The 22,253-nt window shown below is 42.1% G+C and overlaps 1 pseudogene; it reads right to left on the bottom strand.

Annotated features, from left to right (window-relative positions):
• The window catches only part of LOC123390131, a 46,136-nt pseudogene extending 24,789 nt beyond the window's left edge, over nt 1-21,347 (bottom strand).
• Nucleotides 21,348-22,253: the final 906 nt, after the last annotated feature.

The following is a 22,253-nucleotide window of genomic DNA, read 5'->3' as shown; positions in this document are numbered from 1 at the left end:
CTGATCGACTGGGTAACGTGGCATCACCTAGGGTGTGAGGAGATTCCTGACTCAGAAGCACTCACATAGGTGGACTTGTGTTATTACTAACACCCAGTTCTGACACCAGTAGCTATGAGTGTGATTAATCCCACAACTCTGAGCAATTACTCAACTGGAGATAGCGTCAGACCCCACAGGTGAAGGACTCAGTCCCACAGGAATGTCCTCCCCACCTGCACTCCAGATGGCAATCACAAGTCCAAGTTGTCACCTGTGTCTCTAATCAGCTGAACATAAAAAGGAGGTTCCAACCACCCCCTCCTCAGATTCTATTTATGTGCCAGAATGGCTCACAGAACTCACCCTCCAGACTCCAGAGAAGCATTTTACTGACCAGATTACCAGTTTGGTATAGGTGGTTATAACTCAGAAACAGCCTGATGGAGGGGTGCATAGGGTAAGGCACAGGGACAGTGTGGGGAGCTTCCATGCTCTCTCCAGACACACCACATCCCTAAATCTCCACTTTCACCAACCCCCAAACTCTCAGAACCTGGTCCTTTCATCATTGTTGTTTTTTAAGATTCTATTTTTATTTATTTGACACAGAGAAAGCAGGAGGAACAGCAGGCAGAGGGAGAGGGAGAAGTAGGCTCCCTGCTGAGAGAAGCAGGGAGCCCAGTTTGGGGCTCGATTCCAGGACCCTGACATGAGCCGAAGGTCATAGGAATAATGGCAGGAGCTGCTAGGAGCGGAATCACGGGGTTCACCTGGCAAATAGTTTGCCAAGTTAGGTTGGCAAAGGGATGGCAGGATGGGATGAGAGGAGATCAGGGAATTCTAGCATAAGGGGGCCGGCAATTTAGGATCTAAGGCCAGCAACAAGCATGCATAATAAACAAAGGGGTAAATTGAATGAAAGGCAAAAGCTCTCTGTGAAGAACCTGGTGCTATGGATTTCTGCCTTAGAAAACCAGGCTGGAAAAGCAGGGGGAGGGCAGCTTTTCATTCTGTCTCTTGGCTCCTGAACCACATAGAATAAATTGTATCCAAAAAACAACTTCCAGACCATCTGTGTCTTTATAATAAAAATAACAATGAAGAACCATAAGCACCTGGCGATCTGTGAATTCAGAGGCTCAAAGAAGCAAGAAGAACCAACAGGAGATGCGAACCCGGAGGTTGGAATCCGGGGTGGGTGGGGGGTGTCTCTCTTCTTAACCCGTACATACTGTCCCTTCATGCCATGGGGACAACAACGCTGGCTACATCAGGTTGCAGTGAATCTTGAATAAGGAAATCTCCATGAAGCACCAGCCACGGGAGGGGCCGGAGGTCTGTGTTCAGTCCGATATTTTCATTTGCCTCCCTCTACTACTCTCTCATTCTCTGTTGTGCTGGAGGGTGGACTCCACCGTAGCAAGATGCCAGATGAATACAAAGGAAAGAAAGTCAGAGGGAAAGAAAGCGCAGGGAGAGAGGAAGAGAGGTGGGAGAGCATGGAGTACCGGTCAGGAGCAGACTGCTCTGGAACCCTCCGCCCTGGCTCAAGTGTCAGTCCTGCCTGTGCTGGCCTCTTGGACCTCTCAGATGAGGTGGAGGAGGGGGAAGATGGGGAGAGATGAGACACAAAAGAGACTTTGGTAGCAAACTGACCAGGAAACTGACTGACTCAGGGAAAACCAGGGGAAACAATCCTCCCTCAGGGAGAACCATCTGCCTCCAGAAAATGAAGTAGCACCGTATTTCAAACCGACTGCCCACTAAGAGTAAGCCAACAGCCATGCCGTGTCCAAGAGTTTCTGCGACACACTCACGTTCCCTGCGTGTTGAGTACTCATGCATGTTTAATAGGAATTTTCCAGTGACCCTAGGAGCTAAGGAATCTCATCATTCCAATATTTACAGAAATGAGACACAGAGATGATCAGAACCTTTCCCGGAGCCATAAGTTGGACTCGGCCCCGTTAGCCAATTCAAAGAGCACTGGCTTCCCTGCTAAGTGGACACGAGCCCAGGGCACTCAGTGGTAACACATGGGTTCTCTCATATCTCTTGGGACTCCATGAGTTGGAAACTCAAAGGGATGGGCTGAGTGGGTAGAGAGGCAACTCTTGCCCTCGGTGTTGTGAGTTCAAGCCCCTTGCTTGGTGTAGAGATTAGTTAAAAATAAAATCTTTAGAGAGAAAGAGAGAGGAAGGAAGGGAGGAAGGAAAGGAGGGAGGGAGGGAAAGAAGGGAAGAAAGAAAAAGAAAAGGAAGAAAGGCAAGAGGTAAGAATACAAGGAAAAAGATTGAAATGCGGCAGAGCTGTGTGTCTTGTCCAGATTGTCCTTTGTTAACCAACAATGCCCTTGTTCAATTTACTTTAACTTCCTTTGCCTTGTTTTCTTTATCTGTGAAATGGAGTTGTTAAGTCATGTGTCATAGTAAAATGCAAGAATTTAATAAAATAATAAGGGTTGAGGTGATCCCACCCAGGGCCCGGATATACTAGCTGGATATAGTCCCTTGCTATGACTTTGGCCATGTCGTTCAACCGGGGGTGCTAGTGATCATATTAGAGCTATTCGGGTTTTGTCTCTGCTCCCTTTGCCCACCACTAAGAGTGTGATCTGGTGAAATGTTCAGCAAGAGGGAAAAATACGTAGGACAAGAGACCTGGAGGGTCCAATTGGTATTTCGACAATTCTAGAACAGCTCTTCTTTACTGAGAAAGCATCTCTTCAGTGGATAAAGATCCGTGGAGTTGTCACATGTAACCCACAAATCACAGATCGCTTTCCCGATGACTCAGACTTTCTGCTGAAAGAGCGTGCTTGTGACTGCTGCCCTCGGGAAGGCCCCTTCCTCAATGAAAGGGTGAGTTCAAGGGCCTTTGCTCAAAATACAACTGGACTGCATTAAATACCGGTTGCTTTCAAACTGCCTTCTAAATCTGGCCCTGGAGCTTCTCTGGTTTCACATTGGGTCACAGAAGTGCCCCAGCACACACTTAATACTCACTGTGCTGTGGGCGACCACAGAGTGACCCAGGAGTGATGTGTGGGTGACCCCCCTGCAGCCAACACAACTACAGCTTGGCCCACTGGAGGTCACAGCAGTGCCCTCAGCAGATACTGTGGTGGGTTGAAAATTGCAATTTTATTTTGAAATGATCATTAAAAAAAAAATAGTCCAAGTGGAAACAATTAAACTCTGGGAAAGTCAAACAAATCTTGTTAGCCAAGAAACTCCAACCAGAAACCAAGCTGTGATTGGCTCTAGATGTAAAATCAAGAGAAAATTCAGAGGGACGTCAGATTCTCAAGTTCAGAGGCAACCCAAAGAGGTAACAGAGTCCAGTGCTATAAATAGCACGTTCTGGGAAAATGACAAGAAGTAATATTTGGAAAGGCACTGGTGAAGAAAAGGTTGAAGAATTAACTACCTCAGAATGGCCTGCCAAGAGGTGCCTTTGATGTTATCACAGATAAGCCTCCTCAGTGACGCTGCCGGGAGTGGGAGTTACAGTAAGCAAGTAACACCCAATAACTTGGATTTAAGTGAAATCTTTGGAAGGTGAACTGTGAAATGAACACCTCATTGCTTAGAGGGGCCATCTTGGGAGTGGATAGGCTCCCAGCTGAGGCCACTTACTCCATTGTAAGAACACTGCAAGGATGAAAATATCTAAAGACAGAATGGGGTAAGGAAAGGGGATCTCAGAGGCAATCCAGCCCAGTGTGAGGAGAGAGCTGCCCTTGCTCCAAACATAGCACTATTTTACATCAAGATACAGCAGCTACTCTCAACTTAAAGGCAGGAAACCAAGAGTTCTCAAGTGTCGATAATCATCAGAGGTGCCTGTTAAATTTGGATTGCCAGGTTCCATTCTCAGAGAGTCTGAGATGGGGTTTGGACATTCAGATATTCATGAGGTGAATCACCGAGGTGATTCTGAGGCATAGAGCGGGAATCCGGAGTCTGGACTCCCAGCCTCCCCTCTCAGTTTCTGACAACTTGGCTTCCTGTGGAACTTGCCCAAAAGGAAAGACTATGGAGCCCTAATGAGTTCAGCATCTTCTTAAACGGTTAGAGATTTGCATTATGAATCAATAAATTGACTTCCAACTTCATGTATGGGTCTCCTTCACTTGGTGAATCCAAACTAGATGTCTTGGATTACTTTTTAGGAGACTTTTGTCCCTGTACTATCTACTTTAGCATGAAGTCTTCACTATAAAGCATTGTCTACCAGATGAATTAAATAGCTAATTGTAAAAGGTGAAAAAGAAAAACAAAACAAAACAAAACAATGTTTGTGGGGTGCCTGTGTGATTCAGTCGTAAAGTGGCCAACTCTTGATTTCAGCTCAGGTCATGATCTCAGGGTTATGAGATCAGGCCCTGCACCAGGCTCTGCACTCAGCAGGAATTCTGCTTGAGATTCTATCTCTCCCTCTGCCCCAACCCCGGCTGGCATTCACTCTCTGTCTGTAAAATAAATAAATAAGATCTTAAAAAAAAAATGTTTGCATGTTCTTTGGTTAGATACAATCTCTGCAAACAAGATATAAATTGCAGAGGCAATAAAAGAGTACATTAGGTTTGAGCTCATAATAATTTAAAACTTTTATAAGATAAAAAAAATCTTAGTCTAAAAAATTTTAAGTGACAGAATGAGAGAAAGTATTTAATTTGCATGTAATACTCAAAGGTTTCAAATTTAGATAATGAGTTTCTACAAATCAATTAAAAAATTAAAAAAAAAAAAACCAGCAAAGAAAACAGACAGGATGTGGTATTTGCATACAATAACTGGGGCACACATTAAAAAAATTCATTGTTTATGTGAAATTTCAATTTGACTGGGTATCCTCAGTTGTTGTTGTTGTTTTTTAAAGTCTGGCAACTGTAAGAGGATATGAACCTCCAATTCACAACATGAAAAACACTAATGATGCAAGATCATGGAAGAGATGTATGCAAATTAAACAAACATGCCTAACCCGTTTTTGCTCATTTGATTGGAAAACATTAAGAAGCAATGTCCGTTGTGGGATTCAATAAAGGAAATACTTAATATACTAATATTTAATGCACTGTCTATGGAAAATATAAGACCATAAGGAGTTTCCAGAAAATTCTAGCAGCTATAGCTGGTGTAAGACCTAAAATTAAGATCCAATGTTATGTGCTACCTTGTCATTTGGTAAAGCTGGGAGGGTCCTCAATCATGTAACTGCAAACTTTCCTCCCCAGTCTGATTGTCTGCTGGCCAAATAGCCCTCCTTACTGCTGGGACTGGGTGCCATACCTGCTCATCCCTGAGTATTCGATGTCAATCTCCTGACAGCCTGTGGAATTATGTAACACAAACCAATCACGCCGTCCTGTGGGAACCAGGAGGCACCTCTCTTCTTGCTACAACAAAGCCTTACACCCATACCCCTGATTGTTCCCTCTGTTCCCACGTGTAGCCCCCATGTGGCCCTGGGTTGTGTGCAGCGTCCTCCTCCCCTGGGCTGTGAGTATATGCATCTAGTTGGTGTCATCTATTTATGGTGAGCTGTCGCTTCTATCCCTGGGGCAGGAATCCTTCCCTCATCAACCCCATGAAGAGGAGGTGATTAAAATAGCAGCGTCTTTCAAATTTTTGAAGGTATTCACTTTTGAAATTTCACTTCTGACAAAATATCCTATAAAAATACTCACAAACAAAAAGAGATGCATGCAGAAACAAGAATATTCAATACAACATCCTATTTTTTTAAAGAGAAATTTAAAAAAAAGAAAACAAAATGAAGGTGAAAAATTGGGAGCAACCTGAATATCCATCTGTGAGGAAATGGTTAAATAAATTATCGTCAATGTAATCTGTGAAACACTACCTAATAATTAAAATGACATAGAATGAATTCCAAGACTTGTTATATTTAAGCAATACATGTAAATAGCACCCAATTTATGCAAAATAATATAGACCTACATATATGTGTGTGTGCATATACACTTATATACATATACACATATAATAAAGACAGGGAAGCCAATAAAAACTGATCAGAGGGGCGCCTGGGTGGCTCAGTGGGTTAAGCCGCTGCCTTCGGCTCAGGTCATGATCTCAGGGTCCTGGGATCGAGTCCCGCATCGGGCTCTCTGCTCAGCAGGGAGCCTGCTTCCCTCTCTCTCTCTCTGCCTGCCTCTCTGCCTACTTGTGATCTCTGTCTGTCAAATAAATAAATAAATAAAATCTTTAAAAAAAAAAAAAAAGGAGGGGAGGAGTCAAGATGGCGGAGAAGTAGCAAGCTGAGACTGCTTCAGCTAGCCGGAGATCAGCTAGATAGCTTATCTAAAGATTGCAAACACCTGAAAATCCATCGGCAGATCGAAGAGAAGAAGAACAGCAATTCTGGAAACAGAAAATCAACCACTTTCTGAAAGGTAGGACCGGCGGAGAAGTGAATCCAAAGCGACGGGAAGATAGACCCCGGGGGGAGGGGCCGGCTCCCGGCAAGCGGCGGAGCAACCACGCACAAAATCAGGACTTTTAAAAGTCTGTTCCGCTGAGGGACATCGCTCCAGAGGCTAAACCGGGGCGAAGCCCACGCAGGGTCAGCGTGGCCTCAGGTCCCGCAGGGTCACAGAAGGATCGGGGGTGTCTGAGTGTCGCAGAGCTTGCGGGTATTGGAACGGGAAAGCCGGCTACAGAGACAGAGCTGACAGTAAGCTCGCAGCTCCGTGTTACCTTGAACCGGTCGCAGGCTCGGTGAGCTCGGAGCGCGGCCGGAGGTCAGGCAGACGGGAGTGACTGGGCGCTGTTCTCTGAGGGCGCACTGAGGAGTGGGGCCCTGGGCTCTCGGCTCCTCCGGGCCGGAGACCAGGAGGCCGCCATTTGTATTCCCGTCCTCTGGAACTCTACGGAAAGCGCTCAGGGAACAAAAGCTCCTGAAAGCAAACCCGAGCGGATTACTCACCCCGGCCCCGGGTAAGGGCGGTGTAATTCCGCCTGGGGCAAAGACACTTGAGAATCACTACAACAGGCCCCTCCCCCAGAAGATCAACAAGAAATCCAGCCGAGACCAAGTTCACCTACCAAGGAGTGCGGTTTCAATACCAAGGAGAGCAGCAGAATTCCAGAGGAGGAGAAAGCCAAGCACGGAACTCATGGCTTTTTTCCTGTGATTTTTTTTAGTCTTGCAGTTAATTTAATTTTTTTCGTTTTCATTTTTTTTTTTCTTTTTTTTTTTTTTTTTTCTCGCCTTCGGGTAAAATTTTTTTTTTTTTAACTGTTACCTTTTTCTTTTTTAACGATTTTTTACTAGTTTATCTAATATATATATATATATATATTTTTTTTTTTTTTTTACATTTTTCTTAGGTGTTTTCTTTTTTTAAAATTCTTTTCTTTTCTTTTTTTTTTTTTTTTTTTTTTTTTCTTTTTTCTCTCTTCCTTTTTGAACCTCTTTTTATCCCCTTTCTCCCCACTCACGATTTTGGATCTCTTCTAATTTGGTTAAAGCATATTTTCCTGGGGTTGTTGCCACCCTTTTAGTATTTTACTTGCCCCTTCATTTACTCTTATCTGGACAAAATGACAAGATGGAAAAATTCAACACAAAAAAAAGAACAAGAGGCAGTACCGAAGGCTAGGGACCTAATCAATACAGACATCGGTAATATGTCAGATCTAGAGTTCAGAATGACAATTCTCAAGGTTCTAGCCGGGCTCGAAAAAGGCATGGAAGATATTAGAGAAACCCTCTCGAGAGATCTAAAAGCCCTTTCTGGAGAAATAAAAGAACTAAAATCTAACCAAGTTGAAATCAAAAAAGCTATTAATGAGGTGCAATCAAAACTGGAGGCTCTCACTGCTAGGATAAATGAGGCAGAAGAAAGAATTAGTGATATAGAAGACCAAATGACAGAGAATAAAGAAGCTGATCAAAAGAGGGACAAACAGCTACTGGACCACGAGGGGAGAATTCGAGAGATAAGTGACACCATAAGACGAAACAACATTAGAATAATTGGGATTCCAGAAGAAAGAAGAAAGTGAGAGGGGAGCAGAAGGTATACTGGAGAGAATTATTGGGGAGAATTTCCCCAATATGGCAAAGGGAATGAGCATCAAAATTCAGGAGGTTCAGAGAATGCCCCTCAAAATCAATAAGAATAGGCCCACACCCCGTCACCTAATAGTAAAATTTACAAGTCTCAATGACAAAGAGAAAATCCTGAAAGCAGCCCGGGAAAAGAAGTCTGTAACATACAATGGTAAAAAAATATTAGATTGGCAGCTGACTTATCCACAGAGACCTGGCAGGCCAGAAAGAGCTGGCATGATATTTTCAGAGCACTAAACGAGAAAAACATGCAGCCAAGAATACTATATCCAGCTAGGCTATCATTGAAAATAGAAGGAGAGATTAAAAGCTTCCAGGACAAACAACAACTGAAAGAATTTGCAAATACCAAACCAGCTCTACAGGAAATCTTGAAAGGGGTCCTCTAAGCAAAGAGAGAGCCTACAAGTGGTAGATCAGAAAGGAACAGAGACCATATACAGTAACAGTCACCTTACAGGCAATACAATGGCACTAAATTCATATCTCTCAATAGTTACCCTGAATGTGAATGGGCTAAATGCCCCTGTCAAAAGACACAGGGTATCAGAATGGATAAAAAAAACAAAACCCATCTATATGTTGCCTCCAAGAAACACATTTTAAGCCCGAAGACACCTCCAGATTTAAAGTGAGGGGGTGGAAAAGAATTTACCATGCTAATGGACATCAGAAGAAAGCAGGAGTGGCAATCCTTATATCAGATCAATTAGATTTTAAGCCAAAGACTATAATAAGAGATGAGGAAGGACACTATATCATACTCAAAGGGTCTGTCCAACAAGAAGATTTAACAATTTTAAATATCTATGCCCCCAATGTGGGAGCAGCCAACTATATAAACCAATTAATAACAAAATCAAAGAAACACATCAACAATAATACAATGATAGTAGGGGACTTTAACACTCCCCTCACTGAAATGGACAGGTCATCCAAGCAAAAGGTCAGCAAGGATATAAAGGCCTTAAATGACACACTGGACCAGATGGACATCACAGATATATTCAGAATATTTCATCCCAAAGCAACAGAATACACATTCTTCTCTAGTGCACATGGAACATTCTCCAGAATAGATCACATCCTCGGTCCTAAATCAGGACTCAACCGGTATCAAAAGATTGGGATCATTCCCTGCATATTTTCAGACCACAATGCTCTAAAGCTAGAACTCAACCACAAAAGGAAGTTTGGAAAGAACCCAAATACATGGAGACTAAACAGTATCCTTCTAAAGAATGAATGGGTCAACCGGGAAAATTAAAGAAGAATTGAAAAAAAAATCATGGAAACAAATGATAATGAAAACACAACGGTTCAAAATCTGTGGGGACACAACAAAGGCAGTCCTGAGAGGAAAATATATAGCGGTACAAGCCTTTCTCAAGAAACAAGAAAGGTCTCAGGTACACAACCTAACCCTACACCTAAAGGAGCTGGAGAAAGAACAAGAAAGAAACCCTAAGCCCAGCAGGAGAAGAGAAATCATAAAGATCAGAGCAGAAATCAATGAAATAGAAACCAAAAAAACAATAGAACAAATCAACGAAACTAGGAGCTGGTTCTTTGAAAGAATTAATAAAATTGATAAACCCCTGGCCCGACTTATCAAAAAGAAAAGAGAAAGGACCCAAATAAATAAAATCATGAATGAAAGAGGAGAGATCACAACTAACACCAAAGAAATACAAACTATTATAAGAACATACTATGAGCAACTCTACGGCAATAAATTTGACAATCTGGAAGAAATGGATGCATTCCTAGAAACATATAAACTACCACAACTGAACCAGGAAGAAATAGAAAGCCTGAACAGACCCATAACCAGTAAGGAGATTGAAACAGTCATTAAAAATCTCCAAACAAACAAAAGCCCAGGGCCAGACGGCTTCCCGGGGGAATTCTACCAAACATTTAAAGAAGAACTAATTCCTATTCTCCTGAAACTGTTCCAAAAAATAGAAATGGAAGGAAAACTTCCAAACTCATTTTATGAGGCCAGCATCACCTTGATCCCAAAACCAGACAAGGATCCCACCAAAAAAGAGAGCTATAGACCGATATCCTTGATGAACACAGATGCGAAAATACTCAACAAAATACTAGCCAATAGGATTCAACAGTACATTAAAAAGATTATTCACCACGACCAAGTGGGATTTATTCCAGGGCTGCAAGGTTGGTTCAACATCCGCAAATCAGTCAATGTGATACAACACATCAATAAAAGTAAGAACAAGAACCATATGATACTCTCAATAGATGCTGAAAAAGCATTTGACAAAGTACAACATCCCTTCCTGATCAAAACTCTTCAAAGTGTAGGGATAGAGGGCACATACCTCAATATCATCAAAGCCATCTATGAAAAACCCACCGCAAATATCATTCTCAATGGAGAAAAACTGAAAGCTTTTCCGCTAAGGTCAGGAACACGGCAGGGATGTCCATTATCACCACTGCTATTCAACATCGTACTAGAGGTCCTAGCCTCAGCAATCAGACAACAAAAAGAAAATTAAAGGCATCCAAATCGGCAAAGAAGAAGTCAAATTATCACTCTTCGCAGATGATATGATACTATATGTGGAAAACCCAAAAGACTGCACTCCAAAACTGCTAGAACTTATACAGGAATTCAGTAAAGTGTCAGGATATAAAATCAATGCACAGAAATCAGTTGCATTTCTCTACACCAACAGCAAGACAGAAGAAAGAGATATTAAGGAGTCAATCCCATTTACAATTGCATCCAAAACCATAAGATACCTAGGAATAAACCTAACCAAAGAGACACAGAATCTATACTCAGAAAAACTATAAAGTACTCATGAAAGAAATTGAGGATGACACAAAGAAATGGAAAAATGTTCCATGCTCCTGGATTGGAAGAATAAATATTGTGAAAATGTCTATGCTACCTAAAGCAATCTACACATTTAATGCAATTCCTATCAAAGTACCATCCATCTTTTTCAAAGAAATGGAACAAATAATTCTAAAATTTATATGGAACCAGAAAAGACCTCGAATAGCCAAAGGGATATTGAAAAAGAAAGCCAACGTTGGTGGCATCACAATTCCGGACTTCAGGCTCTATTACAAAGCTGTCATCATCAAGACAGCATGGTACTGGCACAAAAACAGACACATAGATCAATGGAACAGAATAGAGAGCCCAGAAATAGACCCTCAAATCTATGGTCAAACTAATCTTCGACAAAGCAGGAAAGAATGTCCAATGGAAAAAAAGACAGCCTTTTCAATAAATGGTGCTGGGAAAATTGGACAGCCACATGCAGAAAAATGAAATTGGACCATTTCCTTACACCACACACAAAAATAGACTCAAAATGGACGAAGGACCTCAATGTACGAAAGGAATCCATCAAAATCCTTGAGGAGAACACGGGCAGCAACCTCTTCGACCTCTGCCGCAGCAACATCTTCCTAGGAACAACGCAAAAGGCAAGGGAAGCAAGGGCAAAAATGAACTATTGGGATTTCATCAAGATCAAAAGCTTTTGCACAGCAAAGGAAACAGTTAACAAAATCAAAAGACAACTGACAGAATGGGAGAAGATATTTGCAAACGACATATCAGATAAAGGACTAGTGTCCAGAATCTATAAAGAACTTAGCAAACTCAACACCCAAAGAACAAATAATCCAATCAAGAAATGGGCAGAAGACATGAACAGACATTTCTGCAAAGAAGACATCCAGATGGCCAACAGACACATGAAAAAGTGCTCCATATCACTCGGCATCAGGGAAATACAAATCAAAACCACAATGAGATATCACCTCACACCAGTCAGAATGGCTAAAAATCAACAAGTCAGGAAATGACAGATGCTGGCGAGGATGCGGAGAAAGGGGAACCCTCCTACACTGTTGGTGGGAATGCAAGCTGGTGCAGCCACTCTGGAAAACAGCATGGAGGTTCCTCAAAATGTTGAAAATAGAACTGCCCTATGACCCAGCAATTGCACTATTGGGTATTTACCCTAAAGATACAAATGTAGTGATCCAAAGGGGACACATGCACCCGAATGTTTATAGCAGCAATGTCCACAATAGCCAAACTATGGAAAGAACCTAGATGTCCATCAACAGATGAATGGATCAAGAAGATGTGGTATATATACACAATGGAATACTATGCAGCCATCAAAAGAAATGAAATCTTGCCATTTGCAACAACATGGATGGAACTAGAGCGTATCATGCTTAGCGAAATAAGTCAAGCAGAGAAAGACAACTATCATATGATCTCCCTGATATGAGGAAGTGGTGATGCAACATGGAGGCTTAAGTGGGTAGAAGAATAAATGAAACAAGATGGGATTGGGAGGGAGACAAACCATAAGTGACTCTTAATCTCACAACAAACTGAGGGTTGCCGGGGGGAGGGGGTTTGGGAGAAGGGGGTGGGATTATGGACATTGGGGAGGGTATGTGATTTGGTGAGTGCTGTGAAGTGTGTAAACCTGGTGATTCACAGACCTGTACCCCTGGGGATAAAAATATATGTTTATAAAAAATAAAAAATTAAAAAAAAAAAAAAAAAAAAAAAACTGATCAGAGTTACTGTAGACAGGGAGGAGAAGGACAAGGGGAGGCTTTTGTGTTTTTATGCTGTGTAATTTTGCACCGTTTGAGCCTTCTACACTGAAAGTGCATTCTAGTATCATGTGATGTGATAGAAATTTAAGTAAGGAAGGGAAATCAAACTATATACAAAAGTTTCCTAGACTAACACCTGGTGTTAGTCTAGGTTTGTAGTAATGTAACACAACTAAGGAGTGGGAGTGCCTAGTCTGACTATCCCAGCACCAAAGATATCTTCTGGGCCTTAACACTATGTGTTGACTCAGCCTGTTAAATTTTTCTCAGCTTCTCTCCGGGAGTTCTAAAGCAAAATGGTCTCATTCACATATTCTGGCGGAGTCAGGCAATCAAGACAGATATGCCAGCCAAAGTATTTTTGCAAATCCTTTTCAATTTTTTTCTTACCCCATCTTTTATTTGACTTCGTCATCTCATGCAACACGTTAAAAACAAACAAACAGAAAGGACATAAAAAGAAGGAGGATGAGGTCCAGTGAATGAGAGAAAAGAAAAATGGTTAAGTATTGTTTATCCCAGTGTGAAAACCAGATGAGCCCTTGGCAGCAGTTCCTTCTTGCTAAGTGAAAACTTGAGTTTAACTAAACAATGATAGATATGTCCTCTACTTTTTCTCTCTTTAAAGAGGTCATCTGGTTACTGAATGAAAAACACTATTAGCTAGTAATTATATACTTGATGTAGGTCATAAGGGAAGTCACCAGAACTTGGGTCACATTCCATTGACCAAAGCCTATCGCCACCTAGCCAAGACCCAGTCCTGCTCAGCCTTCTCCCATTGCCCTGAGGACAGACTCCTGTCTCCAGGTCCACCCTGACCCCTGCTCTCCCTGGGGATACGCTTTGACATCTTACCACACTAATGCCGTCATTGAGAAGGGCCTCCCCGAAGATCATCATGTAGAGTGGCTCGTTCACACGCGCTTCCTCGAACACAGCCAGCACGGCCACGGGGTCCACGGCTGAGATCAGGCTGCCAAATAGAAGGTTCTGAAGCAGGTTGACGTCAGTGAGGCCAAAAGCTTTGATCTGGCAGATGAGGTAGAGAGAGAGGCCAATGCCAAAGGCATTGATCAGGGCCCCTAGGCCTGCCCACCACAGGATGGACCCAATGTTCTCAAAGAAGGGCCGGGTGGGCATGATGAAGTAACCACCCTCCAGGACGATGGGTGGAAGGAGGTACAGGAAGTAGATGCTTGAATCCATGACGGGAGGAGATTTATGGTCAGTGCCGAAGATGATGGCGCCCACCAGAGCCCCAACTATGATGAGGAGGCAGCTTTCTGGCATGAGGCCTGGTAGTCTGTGGTAAAGATGAAAGCCTAGAAAAGAGCAGAGAACTACATTGAGATGTTTGCTAATAAAAATGGCTCTGGCATGAAGATACCAGGAGCTGGTGAAGAAGAGGCCTTTGAAACCAAGCAGATGAGACCTGGGGTGATGTGTCTCCTTGAGCCTTAGCACCCCATCTGCAGCAGGGACTGGAAGTGTTGCCAGGGCTTCCAGTCAGATCAAGTACTTAACAGGCCAGGCTCAGTGCAGGTCTCATATTAGTCCTTAGTCTGCTGTCCCCTCCTCTTCCTCTGTCCTGTTTCCCCACTTCACAGGGTCTGAGAGGGCAGCAGAGAAGAAGAGCAAGGAGGTGAAGCTCCTGTGCAAGGAGCTCTAAGGCTCCCTGAGAGGCTCTAGACCCTCTAAGGCTCATTCAGAATCAATCACCGTCAGTTTCTTCCAAACTTACCTTCCACTAAGCCAATACATGAAAATTCAGTCTTTTGTTGTATTTTCCTCATTTAACAAATGACACTGCCATCTGGTCAGGTGCATACGATGGAAATCAAGGGGTGCCTGGGTGGTTCAGTCAGTTGAGTGTCTGACTCTTGGTTTTGGCTCAGGTTACGATCTTATGGGTCATGGGATGGAGCCCTCATGTCAGCCTCTATGCTCAGTGGGGAGTCTATGTGAGGATTCCCTCCCTCCACCCTTCCCACCACTCACAAACTCTCTCTCTTTCTAAAATAAATAAATACATCTTTAAAAAAGGGAAGGAAATCAAGTTGCATTTCCTTAACCCCCATCACTTTACTCCTCGTGCAACCAGCTCCCTATTTCGTCATCTGTGTCTCTCAGTAGCTGCACCTAAGGACCATCTCCTCCTCCTTATTCATACAGTCACCACCTTTATGTAGGGGCTCCCCATTTCCCATCCTGACTTCTGCACTTGCTTCCTGGTCTCCTGTCTCACCTTCAACTCCCCAGCCCATTCCACCTTCCACTGTCAGATGACTTTTCCAAATCATGTGTATCTGCTCATCCCATTTCCGACCTAGGACTCTCAAAGCACACAAAGCATCTCACAGATTTTTAGCTGAGGGTTTGTGTGGCACTGCTGAGCACTGTGTGTGATGTGGAGAACCAAACAGGCTTATTATAATTCCAGCTTTTTGAACACATTTAAGAAATAACACATTAACAAATAGGAAGACAAAGACAAGGCAATGCATAAGAATGCAGTGAAGTGTACATTGACCGTGCCACCAAACAGGAGAAGAGATCAGTGCACAGCAGCCACTCCAGGATTCTCTCCAAGTCAGTATCCCTCCCACCCAACATCGTCCTTCTTATGCATCCTATGTGACAGCCAACCACACACCTTTTCCCTGTGGTCCCCTTTTGTATCTTTATTTATTGCTGCCTGAATTGTTCTTTTCTTCAACCTACTTAGGTCCTTCTTGGTCTTCAAAATTAAACTTTTCCCGACCACTTCCCAAGGAAATCATATGCCTTCCTCTGAAATACTGTAATATTTTATCAGTATCTGTCTAACAATGTTCTCTTCCTACCATTTTCTGTGCATGACTTATCTGCCCTACTAACCTCCAAATTCTTCCAACTGACCCAAAGTGCTTCGCAAGGTGTCTTGCCCACAACAGTTGGTCTGTTTGCTGGAAGAATCTATAAGTGTGTACATGAATGATCGATCTGGTTAAATGTTCACCAGAGAAGCTTTTATATGAGAAGTAGGAATTGAACAGGTTGTTGGGAGTGATTAGGACTTACATATTTGGACAGCAGAATGGAAGATATTTTAAATGGGGATGATAACCCCAAGGAAAAAAAGGGGAGACAGGAATAGCCCAGTCAGATATATCTGACATTCATTGAGGAGATGCACCTGGTTGCAGCAAAGTTTTTATGAGTTGGGAAGAATACTGGAAGAAGAGTCCATAGATGATTGAACCAAATAAGACAGGGTCTTGAGTTCAAGGCTAAGTAATGTAGATTTCTCCACAGGCCATAGTGAGCTATTGAATATCTCCTTAGGAATTTTAATTTTAATTCCATTTTAGCCATTCTTACAGGAAGGAGGTGGTATCTCATTGTGGCTTTGATTTGTATTTCCCTGATGATGAGTGATGTTGAGCATCTTTTCATGTGTCTGTTGGCCATCTGGATGTCTTCTTTGGAAAAATGTCTGTTCATGTCTTCTGCTCATTTCTTAACTGGATTATATATTTTGGGGTGCTGGAAATGCAAATGATGCAGCCACATTGGAAAACAGTATGATGGCTCCTCAAATAGTTAAAAATAAAACTACCTTATGTCCCAGCAATTGCACACTAGGTATTTACCCAAAGGATGCAAAAATACAGATTCAAAGGGGCACATGCTCCCCAGTGTTTATAGCAGCATTATCAACAATAGCCAAATTGTGGAAAGAGGCCACACGTCCATCAACTTATGAATGGATAAAGATGTGGGTGTGTGTCTCTATATACATACATACATATAAATACACGTATGTATACATTATATATTTACATGTATGTATACATACATGTATATGTGTGTATATGTGTACAGACACACACCCACATCTTCTTTATCCATTCATAAGTTGATGGACGTGTGTATATACATGTATGTATACATCTATATGTGTATATATACACATACACATATGTGTATATATGTATACATACGTGTATACATATAGATGTATACATACATGTATATATGTATGCATATATATACAGACACACATATACACATATACACAATGAAATATTACTCAGCTATCGAAAAGAATGAAATCTTGCCATTTGTAACAATGTGGGTGGAGCTAGAGTGTATTATATTAAGTGAAATAAGTCAGTTAGAGAAAGATAAATACCATATGATTTCACTCATATGCGGAATTTAAGAAACAAAACAGATGAACATAAGGGAAGAAAAAAGAGAGAGAGAGAGGCAAATCATAAGAGACTCTTAACTATAGAGAACAAACTGAGGGTTGATAGAGGGAAGTGGGTGGGGGGATGGGTTAAATGGATGATGGGCACTTGTTGTGATGAGTACTGGATGTTACATGTAAGTGATAAATCACTAAATTCTCTATGAGAAACCAATTTTACCATATATGTTAATAAACTAGAATTTAAATAAAACTTGAAATAAAAAAATTAAAATAAAAAAAAAAGACATCCAAGAGTCTGTAGGTTCACCTGATCACAGCTTTGAATTTCTTTTGTAATCAGCAGGCAGGTTATTACGATAGGATATATTAGTATCAAGGGACTGTCCAAAACCACAAGCCTACACATTGGCTTTAAGACCAGTTTGAGGTCTCCTTCAAGATTCTCAGAGTCCTGCTCTCTTCGTTCCTTAACAACGGCTTTCTTGTCCTCCTCCCCACCTTCCTCCTCCTTCTTCCTCTTCTTCAATTCGTGCTCCTTTTAACTACATTGAATTCTTTAACATGTAAAAGAGGTGGAAGAGCCTACAGTGTGATTTCCTCAGGCTCTGTGTCTTCCCAGTTGGTCCTTCTTCCAGGAATCAAGTTTCCTGAAATGGATCCACCTGTCTAAGCCAAGTTACGCCTACACAGTGGTAGCAGGAAGAGGCACTGTGCACTGTAAAGTAGGGCAATATAAGGAGAAACACCATGTGCATCACACTCTCCAGTTTTCTTTTTCTTTCACAATGGACCACAGCATCCGTCCTGAGTTGTCACTGAGAGTTTTCAGTTCCAGTGCCTGAAATTTAAATGGCCACTGATAGCAACGTCCTGCCTGAAAGTCAGAGATGGTTCTACCATTCCATTCTGCCCAATGACTCAAGGAACACCCTTCTGTAATGTGCCAAGGAGTGGAACTAAAATAAAAGAAACAACAAAATCTGAGATGACTCGGTATTATCTTTGTTCTATAATATTCTTCTATAACACATAGAGTTGGCTGTTTTAAAAAGGATTGGGGGAGAGTTGTGATGTTCTTGTGTCCGAGCACCTGCCAGGCAGTGCTAGATTCATCTGTTTTCCCCATTGTGCTAAGTCCCTTGAGGCCAGGAACCATGGTCATTACGATGTATGGTAGGGGTATTCAAAAAAAATGTGTGTCAACAACAGAATGACTGAATGAAAGAATGAATGTTAAGGGGCACCTGGGTGGCTCAGTGGGTTATAGCCTCTGCCTTCAGCTCAGGTCATGATCCCAGGGTCCTGGGATCAAGCTCCACATCGGGCTCTCTGCTCCGTGGGAAGCCTACTTCCTCCTCTCTCTCTGTCTGCCTCTCTGCCTACTCGTGATCTCTGTCTGTCAAATAAATAAATAAAAATCTTTAAAAAAATGAATGAATGCTAAATATAATATTGTTAATTATATTTTGATTCAAGTTTCACAATACAGAATCTAAAAAATCTATATAGATTCTTCATGTGTGAAACTTTTATGTCATTTTTTTTTGCCCCAAGCAAATGAGCCACCATATAGAAAACTATGAGCCCAGTACTTGACATAAGAAATAATAATCACTAAATGTAGCCTTCTTTTCATGTACAATATAGAAATAGTCTGAGTTCTTAAAGGCTAGAAAGTATGAAATTGTATTTGAATGAGAATGATCCAGGGGCACCTCGGTGGCTCAGTCATTAAGCGTTTGCCTTTGGCTCAGGTCATGATTCCAGGTCCTGGAATCAAGCCCCGCTTCAGGCTCCCTGCTCAGCAGGAAGGCTACTTCTCCATCTCCCACTCCCCCTGCTTGTGTTCCCTCTTTCGCTATGTGTGTGTGTGTGTGTGTGTGTGTGTATGCCTCTCTCTGTCAAATAAAAAATAAAATCTTTAAAAAAAAATGATCCAAATGATAACCTACTGAAGTTACTTTCTTTTTCTAAAGTATGCTGCATTTCACCAAAATGAAAAATCAAGACCATTTAAGCCCATAGTCCTGTGAATAACAGCATCCTTACCATCCTCTGAGCTTCTAGACATTGTGGGTCTGGATATGGGCAATATTCTAAAAAGAAAAATCTGAGTTTTATGCTAATATAAGACCAAGATAAAATATATCCTCTCTGCATTGAACCATTCACTGACATAAAAATGTAAACCTTTTTTTGCCACTAGATAATCCTTATTTGCACCAAAAGGAGGGTCTTAGAAATAATTTCAACAGCAAAGACTTAGACAATGTGACTAGTCGGTCAGTGACAGCTCTAGTTCCTTGATTCCCAGCCCAACTTCTTCCCTTTACTGTAAAGAGGGAAGGAAGTGGGGTGGGGACAGTACTGTTCACCCAGGAAAAAGACAAGATCCATATAAGATCACTTCGAACGATACCAGCACCCATGCAGTTGCGTGAAAGGTGGTAGAACCCTACCTCTGAACGGAGAATGTTTATCCCATCAGAAAGCCATTTCACTTGAGCACTTTTGAGAAATAACAGGAGACCCTCTATGTAATTTAATGCTTGGATAAATCACACAGGAGTTCTTCTAATTAACAATTTCCATTCTCTTTACACTTTACTAGCTCAAAATGAGTAGCAATTGTGAAGGGCATCTAGAGATTACACTCATATCCCTGTCATCCCCCCGGGAGGGAGTAAAATGGGGAGTCGGAGCCCCTCAGACCTGATCCCCAGGAGTTATCTGCCGGATCCCAAGGCTCAACCCTTGTTTCACACCCATGCTAGGGGAAAATTATAAATAAGCATCCAAATGAATCATAGATTCTATCCCAATAGGACAACTTATCTACCAAGTAATGAAGTTCCTCACAGAGGCAAAGGAGATGTCCTGCATAGTGACTGAGATAATTGTATCAGTTTTTCACTTTGGAATAAGCTGGTTTTAGGGAGAAAGGGGGGGTGGAGTTAGGGATTAAAGGTTCACAAGGTGTAAACCATTATTTTGGGTTTGGACACAAATAATCCTGATTAGAATTTAATCCACGAATTTGAAACTCCCTTTATTTCACAAAGGAAAGCAGAGGTACCCCACTGGAACCAGTATTTTACTGACATATCCTCCCTTACGCCCCCATATCCCACCACTGGGTGATATAAGAGTGGCCTGTGATTGTCTTGTTCCTTGCTTTCTGTCATTCTGCAAGGAGCACATGTCACTTTTAAAGAATAAACAATGGGAGTCATTGATGAAACCACAGTTACATGGCCAAGAATGAAGGAAGACTATTTTACAGAAGAATCATTATGTGCTCCTGAAATTTCCAATGGGTATCATTCCAAGGTCTAATGCCTTATTCCCTAGTTTTTAATGCATAGAACTCGAGATTTTTACATGCCAAATAATGTCCCATAGTTGTCACCCTGAAATAAGAAGAAATCAAAACAACCCAGGACCCAGAAATCTGCTCAAATTTCAAAGCACAATCCTGAGGTATTACATGCCTTCATAAAAAGCAGTTACAACTTTCCCTTGACTCAAAGGAACAGATTTTTTTAATCTAATAGCAGTAACCATTAAAATCCATGTAGTTCACCACCTACAAGTGAAATGTATGTGAAAGTTCACATATATTACCTCACGTGGAGAACAACTCCCACAACCAGGCGTCTGGGGGACTTACCTATTTTAGCAAGGGATGCTAGAAGTATCCAGAGGGTGACCTCATAAGGAATCTGTACGTAGTCATAATCCAGGGCAAAAACAGATATCTTCTCATCGGCCTCTGAGCTGGCAGCCGCAAACCGAACATTAGGTTCATGCTGGGCAGTGGAATTTGTGGATTTGTTCCAATCTGAAGATGCTTCAGAACACTTGAGGGCCACCAGCAGTAGCAACCAGCTCCAAGGACTGAAAGGCACAAGCATTGGAAAACCCATGCTGTGGGCTTCTCCTACCCGGTGTGCGATTGTGTGCCACACATCTGCCGCAAAGAGGGTTCCTAGAGCACAGAGGCGTCTTCCTGGGTCAAAGGTAATATACATACAGTCTGTGGGTCATTCCAGGAAGAGTCCGAGCTTGCCATGGTATTCTGAGTGTCGATGTTTTCAAATCACCTTTAAAGGATTTGTGTCCAGACAACTCAGCCTCTGGCTCCAAGGCGTCAGTCATTCAGTAGACCCGGTAAAGCCCAAGTCACCTGTGTGACCTTCATCCGATCGTGATTTGAAGAACAGTTTGGGAAGGGGAAAAACATGTCTTCATTCAAAGCTGCTTCCTCACTTCACGGCACACTGGTTTCATCTTGTGAGTGAAAATTAAGAAGGACACCACGGTGTGCGTTCCAGGTATCACTGGAGTCCTTCTGACTAGGAAGGCGATCCTTCCCTCTCCACCAGGTCTCATTAAGGAGCTACCTGTCCTGCACCTGTTCCTTCTCTCCTCCCCCTGCTCTCGTACCTGTTTTGAATGGGCAAGGCTGCAGGTAGCTCCTGCACTTAATTATTTGCTCTGATAGGACTTTTGTAATGAAATGCTCTCCTTGAGGGTTTTTCCGGCGGTTACGCTGCTGACACCTAGTGGGCAGCCGCAAAATGACAGTTCTGCATGTTTAATGATGAATGATTAAGGTGGTCTTGTAATTATCATCCACACAAGGGCATTTTTGAGAGTAGAGAAGAGCGATTGATACTTAATGTCAGACTATGGGTGTCAGCCAGGGTTATCCCGGAATCATATGGTCTCTGTAAATTAGGAAGGAAAAGGAGGCAGCATAACACATTACCAAACTCATGAGCCGTAATTCAAAGAAAGTTCCAGGTTTCCAAGAACTTAACACAGGAAAAAAAAAAAGGCAGAAAAACATGTTTTATGAAATACATTTAAAACTTTGTAAGAAAAAACCCTCCATGGCACATCCAAATTTTTCATTTTTTTTTTAAGATTTTATTTACTTATTTGACAGAGAGAGAGATCACAAGTAGACAGAGAGGCAGGCAGAGAGAGAGAGGGAAGCAGGCCCCCCCACTGAGCAGAGAACCTGATGCGGGACTCAATCCCAGGACCCTGGGATCATGACCTGAGCCAAAGGCAGAGGCTTTAACCCACTGAGCCACCCAGGCACCCCCAAATTTTTCATTTTAAAGAATTTTGTTATTACGGTTTATTTGTTCGAAAAGAGCAATGCCATAGAGGGTTTATGGAAGAATTTGAAATGGATTCATGGATTTACTATATCTGGCCAAGTGACCTTAACCAAATTAGTTACTTTTCAAAGCATCATTTTCTGAAAAGGGGGAGGGTAATAATGTCTACCTCATTGACTGACTAGAAGCATTAAAGG

This window comes from Mustela putorius, unplaced genomic scaffold (genome assembly GCF_011764305.1).
Source record: "Mustela putorius furo isolate JIRA1106 unplaced genomic scaffold, ASM1176430v1.1 tig00537234_pilon_pilon_pilon, whole genome shotgun sequence".
NCBI classification, from domain to species: Eukaryota; Metazoa; Chordata; class Mammalia; order Carnivora; family Mustelidae; genus Mustela; species Mustela putorius.
Note: the sequence above shows the minus strand (reverse complement) of the source record. Positions and strands in the feature narration are given on the sequence as shown.